The sequence below is a fragment of the Alligator mississippiensis genome, chromosome 1 (genome assembly GCF_030867095.1).
Source record: "Alligator mississippiensis isolate rAllMis1 chromosome 1, rAllMis1, whole genome shotgun sequence".
Taxonomy (NCBI): domain Eukaryota; kingdom Metazoa; phylum Chordata; order Crocodylia; family Alligatoridae; genus Alligator; species Alligator mississippiensis.
This window is the reverse complement of record NC_081824.1, coordinates 342,026,559-342,040,420: the sequence shown is the minus strand read 5'-3', so window position 1 is coordinate 342,040,420 and position 13,862 is coordinate 342,026,559. Positions and strand designations below refer to the sequence as shown.

The 13,862-nt window shown below is 41.7% G+C and overlaps 1 protein-coding gene across 6 annotated transcripts in view; it reads left to right on the top strand.

The window, feature by feature from the left end:
* VWA3B (von Willebrand factor A domain containing 3B) overlaps positions 1 to 13,862 on the top strand; it is a 124,064-nt gene that overhangs the window by 90,437 nt on the left and 19,765 nt on the right. The gene's annotated exons all lie outside the window — the stretch shown is intronic.

Sequence of the window (13,862 nt, the reverse complement as noted above, 5' to 3'; positions counted from 1 at the left end):
TCACTTAAACCAGTTTATGTATAACTTCTGTCCCTAGTCAAGGACTCTTTCAGTAATGGCTACATGGAAAATGTATGATGCCCTGCAGTGGCACCTTCAAGGTAGGCTGTTCCATAACCAGAACAATGTATCCTCATAAACACAATGCTTTGGGTGGCTAATAAATGAGCTCTTCCCTTAGTTAGTTTCCCTGCCCACAGGCTATGTAGACACAGCTACATTGCCTTCAATTTAGGAAGAAGCTTGCTTGGAGTGCTTGAGGGGGTATTTCTTGGTCAGCGTAACTTTATTGTATAGACATTGCCTTTGTCACCCTACATCCATTTCTCTGATGGCAATACATGTACTGGGCATGTGAAGGATAGTTAGGTTATGGGTGCTGTAACAACCAGTTATATTTGCATTTTATAGAAACTGGGACAGGTCCAGCAGGAGATTCTTTTGGGATCTCTGGCAGTCAGGATTCTCTCCTGAGAGTTGGGAGACCTTGTCTCAAATCCCTGCTTTGAATTAGGTAGACAACAGATTTGAAACTGGGCCTCCTTCTACCAGGTGAGTACCTTGCTCACCAGGCAATATGGTATTCTGGGATACTGTGCTCTCAAGTTCTCCCATCGATATAACACTTTGCATAAACATACCCGAGTATTCATTGAACCAGAGAGAAACAGGGTATATGTATTTGTTTGTAGATATGACTCTCTAGGCTGGGAGTTAGGGCATTCTCCCAGGTGTGGAGAATACATGGATTAAAATCCCTGCCTATTTTGTAAAACATTTTTGCATTATATATTTTATATGTAAAAATATATATATAAAATTAAGAAATGACAGAAATTTAGGCAGGAGATGTGTTTTGGTTTGGGTTGGATTGAGGAGACACACAATATGCCATGATGACACTCCCTGGTAGACTCATTGGTTTCTGAAAAACTCAAGCTTTTATTAATACAGATTTTCTAGTTTCTAAGGTTGTGGAAAAGACCTTGAAGCATTATTGTTTGACATTTTTTAGGTAGAAAAAAATGCTCTGAGACAGGTTAAATGTCCCCATTCATCTTGATGCAGAAATAACTGAAGACTACTAGTGATTTAAATCAGAGTATCAATTTTTTTCATTGCTAATCATTTTAGCAGAACCAACCAGTTACTCCAGAAAGTGGAATTTGGATTTATAGGTTGATCTTGAGTAGAATAATGTTAATTTTTCTCCTTAGTCTCCAAGACTGACCTCTAATTTAACTCAGAAGGTTAATTGGGGAACATAAGATTGTCAAGAGAAACAAATGTATGAAAGCTGTGTGGTGGGCTGAAATTCCTTAACCTGTGCAATTCAAGAAGTTGGATTAGATCAGTGGCCCTCAACCATTTTAGACTCAAGTTACCCCTTCACTGCTTTTGTGAATTGAGCAGCATTTAAAAAACTATTCATTACAATGCTTACTTGTAGAGGAGCCAGGCAACAGGGACAGGGGAGTGGCCAGGCAGGGAGAGTCTGAGCCTCCCCTTATCTGCCTATCTCCTCACACCTCACCCTGGTACCCTGTTTGAGAATCATCATGTTCATGCCAGTCCTATTTTGCCTTAACAGTCACAGATCCACGTGATGAAAGAAAGTACTTCCACTCAATATGGGTATCATGTGGTACCTGTGCTGCTGTGAATGCTTAGCAGATAATTAAAATGCAGGTATTGGTATACTTTTCAGTCAGATGGGAAAGTATGAATAATACCATTGTCCTGATTTACATGTCTTTGGAACCTACTCCTTCTTCCACTGAAGTCAGTGGGAGTTTTGCCCTTGATTTTTAGCAAAAGCAGAAGCAGGCTTCCGGTTAGTATTCTGTTGAGAGAACAAAGTACAATTAATCCCCAGGTGTTTCATGTAGTGTTTGGCTTTTATGTATTTAACTTATAAAGAGCTCTTTGTAGTCCATTTAAATTGAATAGGCCTTTATTCTATGATGTGTCATAAGGAATGAGTATGACTTAATTCAGAATGGTATACTGTGAATCTCCAAGCTATTTCATAGAGAATAATTTCTTTTTTTTCATAAGAAGTCAGATGTTATTGTGTCCTCGCTTTTTCTCTCATTCTTCATCTTTGCCTTGGATAATAGTCCTAGAAAAGGAGAGTTTAATGATTTATTTATAAGCTACTTATTGGAATTACTAGAACTTTTTAAAGGACTCCCCAGCAATAACCCAAAGCTTTTTCCCGGAAAACAAATTGTCTTATTCCCAGCACTTTAACTGAAGGGTGTCAAATTCAGTTGTGCCCCCGGGCTGGATCCAGACCACAAGGAGCCTTGCAGGCTGGATTTGTACCTGGCAGCGGAGTTGGGGTGAGTGATGGGGGAGAGGGAACGGGGGGACAGGGTGAATAGTGGTGCCAGGATTAATGCAGTCATTGCTCGGCCCTGGCCACCAACATGTAACGTCAGTGGGGTTCCCTAGCTGAGAATTTGGTAGCTAGTCCTCACCCCAAATTCCTAGCCCCACTGGAAGCCCTGCAGCCCAGGTGAAATGGCTCCATGGGCTGTTTTGACACCCCTGCTTTCACTCATTTTAACTTTAATTTTAAACTTTAACTCAAGGCACTGAGATTCTGTAATATGATATATAAGGTTTAACTACTTTGATCACTTTTACAGTATATGAATCACCTGGGCATATCCTTACACTGTTGCCCAGGGCATAGTAGCAGCAGTTTCTGGTTATTTTCACATTCATGATTGCAGTCACATGATTGCCACCAGCAGCCCCCTTTTTTCCCTTTGCTCCACCTAAATTGGCACCCAGGGTGGTTGCTTCTATCACCTCTCACCACACCCGTAGTTACACCACTGGTACAAATAGTTATCTAATAAACTCCCCAAATCCTCTCCTGTCCATGTCTAAAGTTTAGCTTAAAACCTAGACTGGATTCTAATTTCTTATTTGGCTATTCCATAGTTCTGATCACAAATATAGATGGGTTGTCCTTAGGATGTTGTAGAAATTCCTGCTAAAGGCAACTGCACTGTCAGCAGTACACAGATTTGCAGAAGGAACCAAGCTGCAACAGCACATGCATCACTTTGTATCTTCACATTTGTGTTAAATATTTAGGAGGTCAGATGCAAACTGTGTCAACCTCTTCTCTAATGGTTAGGACTTGTAGTGAAATGATACTTTGACATGTTGCCCTGTGACACTCGGATTTCTGTGTCCCCGAAGACCTGTGGTTGATTTCAGAGAATAAATATTTCTCAAATAAGAAGATCACAATCAATTTTCTATAAATCTTTAGGAATGTTGTTCTCAGGAAGACTTGGTTATGTTTTATAATCTTCAAAACCGGATTCAGAATTATGTTTTTTTAATGCTGACATATTAAAATGATAAAGTGGCTGGTATGCTTATTAATCCATCTTCTCTCATATGAGCAAGAAACAAAATTGAGCAGTTGCAGAAACAAGGTCATGTTTCATTTGTTCATTTCAAGTAATTTTCCTGCTGCTTCAAAGTACCAGTTTATACTGCCAAACATGATGTGATTAACATTGTGCAATCACTTGCCTTGAGTCAGCCTGCTTTAAGGGCCTCATCAGAGCACCATCTTCAGTAATGTCTAATCTGCAGCTGAAAAGCTTTGTGAGAGGCAGAAATTCAGATGTCATTAAAATTCCATTTATACAATGCATAAATGAATGCAAAAAAAGGTAGAGGCTCTAGCCTAAACTCTTCAGAAGGCTGCTGTGGGTGTTTTTTTTCCTACTTGGAACTTGCCACAAAATAGATGTAAATAGCTAAATTGTCGATTGAAACTGGTCACAGTAATTATAATCTGTTGTTAAATAGATGCTGTAGTACTGAATAATTGTTATTGTAGTAGAATGTGTGTAGTAGAAAAATGCTTTTTTGAAGTTTTTCAGCAAATAGACATTTGAATTGTTTGCTGTTTTCCTGCTAAAATTTTAAATGAACAAATCCCTTAGTTTTAAGTATTGTTAAGTACCTTTACAACTGTTTAAAAGAAGTAGTAATCCTTTTTTAATGTTTTTGCTACAGCAGCAGCTTTCTGTTTAAGCTTGCAATGGAATTGATGATTAAGGTCATCCTCATTCTCTGCCTTTATCTACTATAAATGTTGTTGTTCTCACGCTTTTGTATGTGAGGATGTCTTAAAAATATGTTTTATTATATACATAATCTCTAGCTATGCAAATAAACAAACACATTTTATTTAGATTACAAGGTAAAATGAGGCAGTTATTTGAACAGCAAACACTGGGTTTCAGATTTAATGAAAGTTAAGTCACATGTATAGTTGCTGATCATTTTGGCGTAAAACACACAAAAATGTTGGTCCATTAGAATATCTCAGTTAAAATGCATTAGCACAGGTTAGCAACCAACAATACAAGAAATGCATCATGTTTAACCAGATCCAAGACAACTTCAAATTTCAGACGACTTGCCCAGTAATTAGATTCTATACATGGAAAATGATACATTTGTTACAATTTTTCATGTATAGAATGTATTCAGTGGTCATCTTAAATTCATCCCCCTCACAGCTGTGGCCAAGAAAGCAGCAAAGGGGCCTGAGGGGCCAGACACGCCCCACCCCTTGTCCTCCAGTGCCTGCTCTTCCTGTTGCCTGTCCCCATCACGTGCACTCCTACCACATGCCATCCTGACTCCTATTCCTCCATGCCTGTGCTTGTGCCTGGCCTTTGCCTGCCCCACAACTTCCTGTCTTATGTGCCTGAGCCCAGCCGCATCCTCCTATCCATTTGTGCCTGTCACTGCCCACTCTATTTGCTGCGCACCTTCTGCTGCACCTCTGCTCCTCTGGGGCAGCCCCAGCCTAATCCATCTAGCAGTAGCTTCCAGCTGGGCCAGGTCAGGGCTGGAAGGATTGAAGTCAGAACAGAAGGTAAAGGGATAGTGTGCAGCAGGACGTGGGGGACAGGCACAGTTATGGGGGGGCAGGGAGTGGGGGGCAGGCTGCTGGTTCTTCCATTTCCCCATTGCTGCTTCCAGCAGCAAGCTCCCTCCCCCATCAAATAAGCTGTTTTGATCCAGAGCAGGCAGTGGCTTGGTGTCTGGGTCCAGAGCTGAGCCACTGCCTGTCCATGGAAGGTACCTGAATCAGAGGAGGCTTCTTTTTCTCCATAGTGTTTGGGAAAAATGTTTTGTCTTCAATTTCAGTAAATACAGTATTTTACCTAGTGGTAAAATGTTGATCTCCAACCTTATGCATGCATGAAAGGTCATTGTATTTGTGTTTCAAAGTTTCACAGTGCAATCTCAAATCTGGGTTTTCCTGCAGGTTAATTCCAGTAGTTCTATTTGGTATTTGGAAAACATTTTTTTTCAAGAATTCACTGAAACAGTCAGTGCTCTGTAGTGTATTTAATAACAGGCATGCTTCTTTATTTAGATTATTGTTTTATTGAGTTATTTATGTATATAAAATATTGCACTGCCCCAAAGGATTGGCTGAGGGGGAGGGAGAGGTACATGAATGCTTTTAATAACAGAATGATTCTACGTTCAACTCAGTGGGCCAATTTCAGACTCCCCAGCACCAATCCTTCATCTGATTCCTTAGTACAGAAAGTTACAAGGCAGCAGGGTCATTAGTAAACATAGACCTTAAATAAAATGATCCAAGCAGGAATGACTTACAGGTTTCAGAATCAGGCAGTGATGTTCCCAGGACGAGAGTTCCACATACAAGGCCTTACAAATGGAATACCTTACCTTAAGCCTCTTTGAAAATCCTACCCTTAAACGATACTAAGCCAGAACAATATATTACTGTCAAAATAACAGTTCATCTAGACCAGTGCTGTTCAACCTTTTCCTTTCTGTGGCACACCTGTAAATTTGTTTCAGCTTTATGGCACAGTACTTATAAATATATGAAAGTACAGTAGTAGGCCTGTGAAAAGAATACACGCAACTACAATGATAAATCTTAAAAATGAAAGTAAAAAATAGTAAAAATGTATAGATACAAATCATTAATAGAAATATCATCTCAGTAATAAATAATCTTTTTAATGAAAACAAATTAAAAAATATATAGTTGGGAACATTTTAAAACTTAAAAACAATTCAGATGGAAAGTTTCTGTCTCCTTTTCAAAAAATACAATTATTCATCATTGAAGTGAGACCTGGGCTTGTTTGGAAGAACACAGCCCTTTAATATTTGGCTTAATGGTACTAAGAGCCATTCAAAGTTTGTGGTCAGTGCTCTTTAGACATGATCTCCTTTTGCTTTTTATTAAAGTAATTGTAGAAAAACTCAGTTCACAAGCATATATTGTGGCAAAAGGTATAAGCATGTTGACTGCACAGAGATAGCTGGGTATTCAGTTTTTACGTGGAGCCAAAATGTGTACAAAGACATTTTACTAAAAGCTAGCTTGAGAGTATGATCATTGATAAGTTCCAAGTATTCCTTTAGTGCCTTCAAGGGAAGCTCCTCAATGGAACATTTCCAATGAACCGCATTTTTTAACTTCCTCATGTCCTAGTTCTGGTTTGGACTTGAATCTGTTTAGTTTTTCCTGTGCAGGTAAGCACGTTTTTGTTTCGTCCTTGCATTTTGTGATTGAGCTTACTAAGATGCTAAAAAGTGTCAGACAGGTACACCAGCTTCTTCAGCCAATATTCATCTTCAAATAAAGTGGCATACCGACATTCTTTGTTATTTATCAAAAACTGCTGCACTTCATGCCTCAGCTCAAAAATTGACAGTACTGAACTCTGTGAAAGCCAATGTATCTCTGTGTGGAGAAGTAGTGTTTGGTCATCTGCTCCCATCTCTTTACAAAGAACTGAGAAAATCCATGAATTAAGTAGTCTTGTGTTAATGAGGTTTACAATTTTGACAGCTTTATTTAAAACTGACATAAGCTCACTCTGAAGGCTTTGTGCTATGAGGACTTGCCGATATAAGAAGCAATGAGTGATTTGAACTGCTGGATTTTTGTTTTTTCACATTAGCTAAAAATCCCGTTACTCCCAGTCATGGCGGCTGTGCCATCTGTGTAGATGCTGATGCAGTTCTGCCAAGGTATATTGTTCTGTCTTAAGTAATTATCAACAACACAAAATATTCCATTGCCTGTCATATGTTCAGGCAATTCCTTACAGAAAAGTTAATGCTACTGGATACAATTTTCATTAGCAAGGTGAGCAATTGCCAGAAGTTGAGCACAGCCGGAGACGTCAGTTGACTCGTCAATTTGCAATGCAAATGTACCAGCTTTTTGCATCTTCTGTAATAAGTAAGTTTCTGTATCAAGAGATGTATCGCAGATCCACCTGCAAATAGTGTTATCAGAAAGCAGCACGTTTTCCACCTCCACTACTGCTTTTTCTCAAAGCATTGCACTTACCCACATTCTAATTAGCTTCCAAAACTGTCTGAAATGGTTACTCAGGCTTGCATAAGGTTACTTTGCTTTGCATTTTCTTTCTGCAACCTTTTAAAAAAGTCCCTGCCTTTGTTTATGTAAGTTGGATGTTTAGTAGAAAGGTGGCATTTCAACTTACTTGGGACCATAGATTCATTTAATAATTTTTCTCTGCATATTAAGCATTTGGGTGTAGGAGATAAAGCATCATCACACCAGAAAAAAACAAATTCCAAATAGTCTTCATTATACTGTCCAGTCAGTGACTTCATCTTCTTACTTGAAGCTTCTCTTTCTTTTATATTGCTACATGAAGCTTCAGGAGCTGATGAGGTCATGTTCAAGAATGTATTCATTGTAATATTCAAATTGACACAAAGACTAAATACTACGAGAGCACTTTGGGCACACAATAAAAGTAAAAGCAAAAGAAGCGCACACACTATATGTATATTGCAAACTGCAGTCCTCAAGCCTGAAGGTACCATGCATCAAAACAAATGGCATGAACTGAGAGCTGAGAGGCTAGTGAACTATGCATCCCCCACAGCCAACACACGCACAGTAGATGAATTTCATTCTGCTCAGCTGGTTCTCTCTCTCCCCCACAGCCAACATATGCATGAGTCTTTTGTGAATATCTCGATGTGGTATATTTGTTTGTGCTAGGCGACTGGAGAACTTTCTTCTCATTATTCCAAAATTATCATGGTATACCAGGGAGCTCTTTGTGGCATACCAGATGAAAAGCATTGATCTAGAGAGTGTGAATATTCTGGGAAGTTAAATTTATTCAGAGCAGAAGGGACCCCTAGTGTCTCATTTTGCCTGTCGCTGTGCATTGTGGGGATTGATCAAATATCCCAAACAGAGAGGATGTCTAGGCTCAAATATTTCTAAGAATTTTTCTTGGCAGGTTCTCCCATTAGAGAGCTGTTCTGATTTTCTTAATCCTTATACTTGTTACCATTTGTTCACCAGTGACTGAGGACTGATATCTGTTCTCCTGATAATACCCCTCTTCTTGCATCTTAAATATTGCCTGAGTAGCCTGGCACATGCATTCTTTATTCTTACTCTGCAGGAGCAGAGAAAATAGGCAGCACAAACAGCATGGAAATAAAAGACTGAACTAGTGATAAATGATAACAATAGCTCAGACTGTATTCTACTCATAATTTTGGGGAATTCTCCTTTGGACTGAAGGAAAGGAAAAGAGTTTTAGTTTTACATGTATATACTGTAATTAAAAATGAAAGACATTCCTTTCCACAGAATGAGTTTGAGACCTTGTTAAGGTGGAAATGTCAGTAGTTTGGCTCAGCTGGCTTCTGCTCTGTAGAGAGCAGGATCTTAACATTAAGCTTGGGGCCAACAAACCTCGTTGTGTGTGGTGCAGGAACAGCTGGGGAACTCAGACTGGTGGGGCAGGTGGAGCAGCACAAGAGAGGGGGTGGTGGTTTGCATCCTCCCTGCTCCCAGCTGGATCACCCAGTGCTCAGATAGCTGCAACCCCCCACTCCCTGCTGGCTGCAAACTCCACCCTGCTCCCAGTCAGCTGCAAAAACCCCCTCCCCCCGCTCCTGTGTGCCACTCCACCTGCCCCACCAGTCTGAGTTCACCAGCCATGCCTAATGTGGTGTGATTGTCATATTTTTTTTTGAACATGGCTTTCATCCAGTAAAACAACTAGGCTTAGGGATAGGCATTCAAAAAGCCTGAGCCTGAATTGATTCAACTTTTGTAGGTTAGTATAACCTGGCTAGGTTGAACCAGTTTCCAACCATACAGGCAATCCCTCTGGACTGAGGAAACTCAGGCACATGCCTGCAGTAGCTCAGACTAGAAGCTGGGGGTGCTACAGCAGCCCTCCCTGCTCTTCCACAGAGCTAAACTGAGGAGGGTATGGCCAGGCCCCAGCAGGGCTATATTAGGGAGGGGTGTGAACCCCCACTCTGCCTGCAGCCCCAGGTTTTTCCCCACTGGCTGCTCAAGGGCCAGGAGTGTTGCCAGCCTGCAGCCCTGTGCTAGCAGTCTGAGGCAAGTTGGGGTGTGCAGTACATGCATCTGTTGATGATACAGAATTTTTCGCTCTCCCTCCATGCTTCTGTATACAGTACTGTCTGCATCAAACTGACAGGCAAGCAAGCTGGGGAAAGGGGGGAGTTGATAACAGTGTTTATCACCCTTATCTCAGTATTTATTGCCCCATTAAGAAAAGAGAGAGACGTTGCCTATCTGTTGATTCAGCACATACCCAGCATGTGGTCTGCTGGCTAATATACAGCTGCCTCCTCAGCAAGGCAGAGGGGAGGGGGAAATTTGTGCTTAGCAGAAAGTGGTGAGGGGGAGGGAGGGGAGCGAGCAGCTGTTCTCCAACAGCGTTTCCAAAGGACATTAAGCTACCTGTTGATTAGCTCCAAAAAGCCTGTCTGCCTGTCATCTCCCACAGCATGGACTGTAGCCAGCATGTGTTCTGCTAGCTAACGTGAAGGTGTCTGCTAAAGCAGGGGGTGGTGGGTGGGAATAATCCCTATTTAGCACAGAGAAGCCAGGCAGATTGGGGCGGGTGGGGAGGGTAGCTCTGCTGTGCCAGCCCACCCAGCCCAAGAGCATACCAGGATGCTGGGGGAGTCTGGTTTAACTTAAACCAGCAAGGTTCTGGGACAGACATTGCATAAACCAGTTTGACTTAAATCAGTTAAGTCTGATATTACATTCAACCAGGTTTATCTCAAACCAGTTTCAGTTATTTTCAAACTGGTTTATGTGCACTGAACATCTGTTCTGTTACAGGTTTAAACCAGTTTCTGATCACTTAAACCAGTTTATGTGTAATGTCTGTCCCTAGCCCTAGTATTTTTTAAAGTGAAATTGAAAACAAAAGTGGGCCAAAATGTGCCTGATCTTAAGTGGATAGGCGCATTGATATCAATGGAAGTCAGATTTGACTCACTGGGTGTTTATACATGGGGGTGGGGGCACATTTTAATTAGAGTGGCTCTGAGGACTCATATACATGTGCACGGAAATTGCTTTGATGCTCACGCTTACTGCATGGTAAACTACGCTACTGATCAGTAAAATGTCTTGTGTAGACAAGCCGAGCGTGGTGGAAAGGTTTTAGGAAGGGTTAATGATAATTACAAGGAAACTAGGAACAAAAAATATGCCCATCTTTGGCACTGCTGATGCTTTCATGGGATTCTTGGACTCAAAGCCAATGTCCCTGTGTTAGGAAATAAAATTACTCAGTCAGTGAGGAAGCTAACAGTCAGCTTTATCCGGAGAAGTTTTGTGGATTACTACAATAAGTAGGTTTGTGGGAATCTAATGAAAAGCTTTCTGGTTTCAAACAACATATTTTTGTGATGTTGGAAATGGGTGCATGCATTATTTTTTGCCAGTTGTGCAAATGAGTTAGTGCTTTAAAAATGGGGAAAAATATTTTATTTATTTAGCTTCATACTTTACCCTAATTTATATTCAGATGCATTGACTTCAGCAATCTGGAGAGAACAATACATTGCCACTTGAACATGATGTCCCTATTACTGTTGAGCAATATTGAAATTTTATTTTTCGGGATTACTAAAATTTGCTTGTGAAGTTTATTGGCATTACAGGATTTCCAGTATCGGAGAGAACTGGGTTTTTTTTTTACTACTTTAAAATATTGCTTCCATAACTTTTTCAGGAGACAAAAACCTGAAATGTGTACCTTGGACTTTTAGCTGGTAGGGTAATACTTTGTGATCCCTGATGACAGCAGTGGAGATGTGCAAGAGCAAGCTGACAGAGCCTGTGGGGCAGGGAAAATTATACCAGGTAGATAGTGGGGTTTGGTGTGCAGCCTGTTGGATCAAATATTTTTACCCTTCAGAATACTGATGGACAGGAACCAGAGATCCCATGTCTAAATATATGTTTTATGGGGGAGGTGGGAAGCTTCTCTGTAAAATCTGTCTTGAACGGTGGGGAGAAGATACCTGCTTGAGTAGAAACCACTGTCCCATCTTCCCCAAGAAGGCAGACATGCAATTCCTTTAAGAAGTGGCATATAAAATACCTAGACTGATGCAAAAATGCTCAAGGTTAAATGAATATTAGAGAATTGCGACACTATGAACTCAGAACTAGAAAATGCCAGTGTTACGTTATTCAGTTGTAGTTCTCATGCTTGCCTTTTGCCTTTGCACTGTGAAGCAGTCTTTGCTCCGCATGTTTGCATACTGTTTTTTTTTTTTTTTTTTTTGTTCAGGATTCTTGTCTCATTCAATATTGTTCTCTTCTATCCCTGGTCCATTTCTTTTCTCAACTGCTGCCTGCCTCCATAGGTCCCACCTGTCTCCTGTCAGCTTCTTTCTTGCTCTGTGTTCTAGTGAGGTGGCATCATCATCCTTATCTTACTCCATATTGCCTAGGAGAGAGTGTACAGCAGGGGTGTCAAACTCATCTGGCCCACGGACCCTTTCTTCTCTCCCAGCATACCTGATGCAGCAGCTGCTCCAGCTGGCCTGAAACCTGTGCTGTGTGCAGCAAAGATCCTGGAGTGGTCAGAACAGGCACCGTGTGCAGTCATGCTTCATGTAGTGGCTGCCCTGGCCACATTGCTGCACAAGGTACTTGCTCCAGCCAGTCCAGGACTTGAGCTGGAGCAAGTGCCGTGTATGGTGCTTGTGCCAGAGCAGACACTACTGTGATGTAGTCCAGTTGGGGCAGCCGCTTGCACACATGCTGTAGCCAGTTTGGCTCTGCTGCACTGCACCCAGTGCCCATTTCAGCTTTCAGCTGCTCCAGGATCTGCACAGGAAGCAGTGTAGGTTCCAGACTGGCTGAAGCAGCTGTCAAATGAGGTATGCTGGGAGAGGAGGGAAGAAAGGGTTTCATGGGCTGGATCTGGCCCACGGACTAGTCCTGTGTCACAAGCATGCATTGTGGCCCGTTTGGGTCAGATCAGACCTGGGGGCAGATGGGGGGTGGGGCCAGATCTAGCCTTTGAGCTCACTTTTGTGTACATCAGCTAATTCTAGTGAAAAATAATTTTGACCCTTCAACCAACAGTGCTGCAGGGGCTGGCACTGGACCCTGGTGTTGCTCTCAGCCCCTGCATCACACCAGAGCCTTGAACCAGCTCCTGTGTACTTGGAGGGTGGGGATCTGCTTCCGTGTCGTGTTGATGTTGCTCCTGGAGCCTTGAACTAGGTCTTGTACAGTGTGGGGGCTGGATACCAGTGTTGCTTCCAGTCCCACACTGCCCTGGATACTTGAACTGGCTCTGGTGTGGTATGGGGGCTGGGACTGACTCCTGTGCCATGCTGGTATTGCTCCCAGTCCCTGCACTGCACTGCATGGAAGCCTTCAACCGGCTTGGTGCAATCCTAGGGCTGAGAACAAAAATCAGTTGATTTTCTGTCTTAGTCCTGGCTGGGATCCCACTGGAGCTGGTTCAAGGCTCTACCATGGTGCTACAATTTATATTTAGATCATAGTAACCATTAACATGCTACTACATAGAAAATGTTTAAAGTCATATTAATGCTTACTACGATCTAAATATAACATGCTAAGTGTAACATGTAACAGTACCCTACTTGGTTTTGCTTCAGGGATTCTTGGAGGCCAGTAATTGTGGAAAAGCTCCTATTGAAGGAGCTATATGGGTGGGAGAGGAACCATAGAATCATAGAAAATTAAGGTTGGAAGGGACCTCAGAAGCACATCTAGTCCAACCTCCTGCTCAGAGCAGGACCAGCCCCAACTAGATCATTCCAGCCAGGGCTTCGTCAATCCGGGCCTTAACCTTCAAGGATGGAGATTCCACCACCTCTCTAAGTAACCTGTTCCAGTGCTTCACCACCATCCTAGTGAGAGAGGTTTTTTTTAATATCTAACCTAAACCTCCCTTGCTGCAAGTTGAGACTGTTGCTCCTTGTTCTGTTATCTGTCATCACTGAGAACAGTCTGGCTCCATCCTCTTTCAAACTCCCCTTCAGGTAGTTAAAGGCTGCTATCAGATCTTCTCAATCTCTTTTGCAGACTAAATAAGCCCAGTTCTCTCAGCCTCTTCTCAGAAGTCATGTGTCGCAGCCCAGAACCATTCTCATTGCCCTCTGCTGGACTCTCTCCATCTTGTCCACATCCTTTCTATAGTGGGGAGCCCAAAACTGGATGTTTGTGTTGAAACATTTTGGATTGGTTGGAGAATCTGAAAATATTTAGACATTTGTGAAGTGAAATTTTCAGTTTGGAGCAGACTTTTTTTTTTCCCCGTAGAAGCTTTTTTGGTATGTCTTTGTTTTGTTTTGTTTTTTGCTTTTTAAGACAACTAGAATCCTTCTATGCTAAGCAGATCCTTTTCATGAAAATTACTTATTTGACTGAAAACCCATTTTGCTAGAGAAACACAGTTTCCAAGAGAGATTTTCAGTTAGCCCTAAAA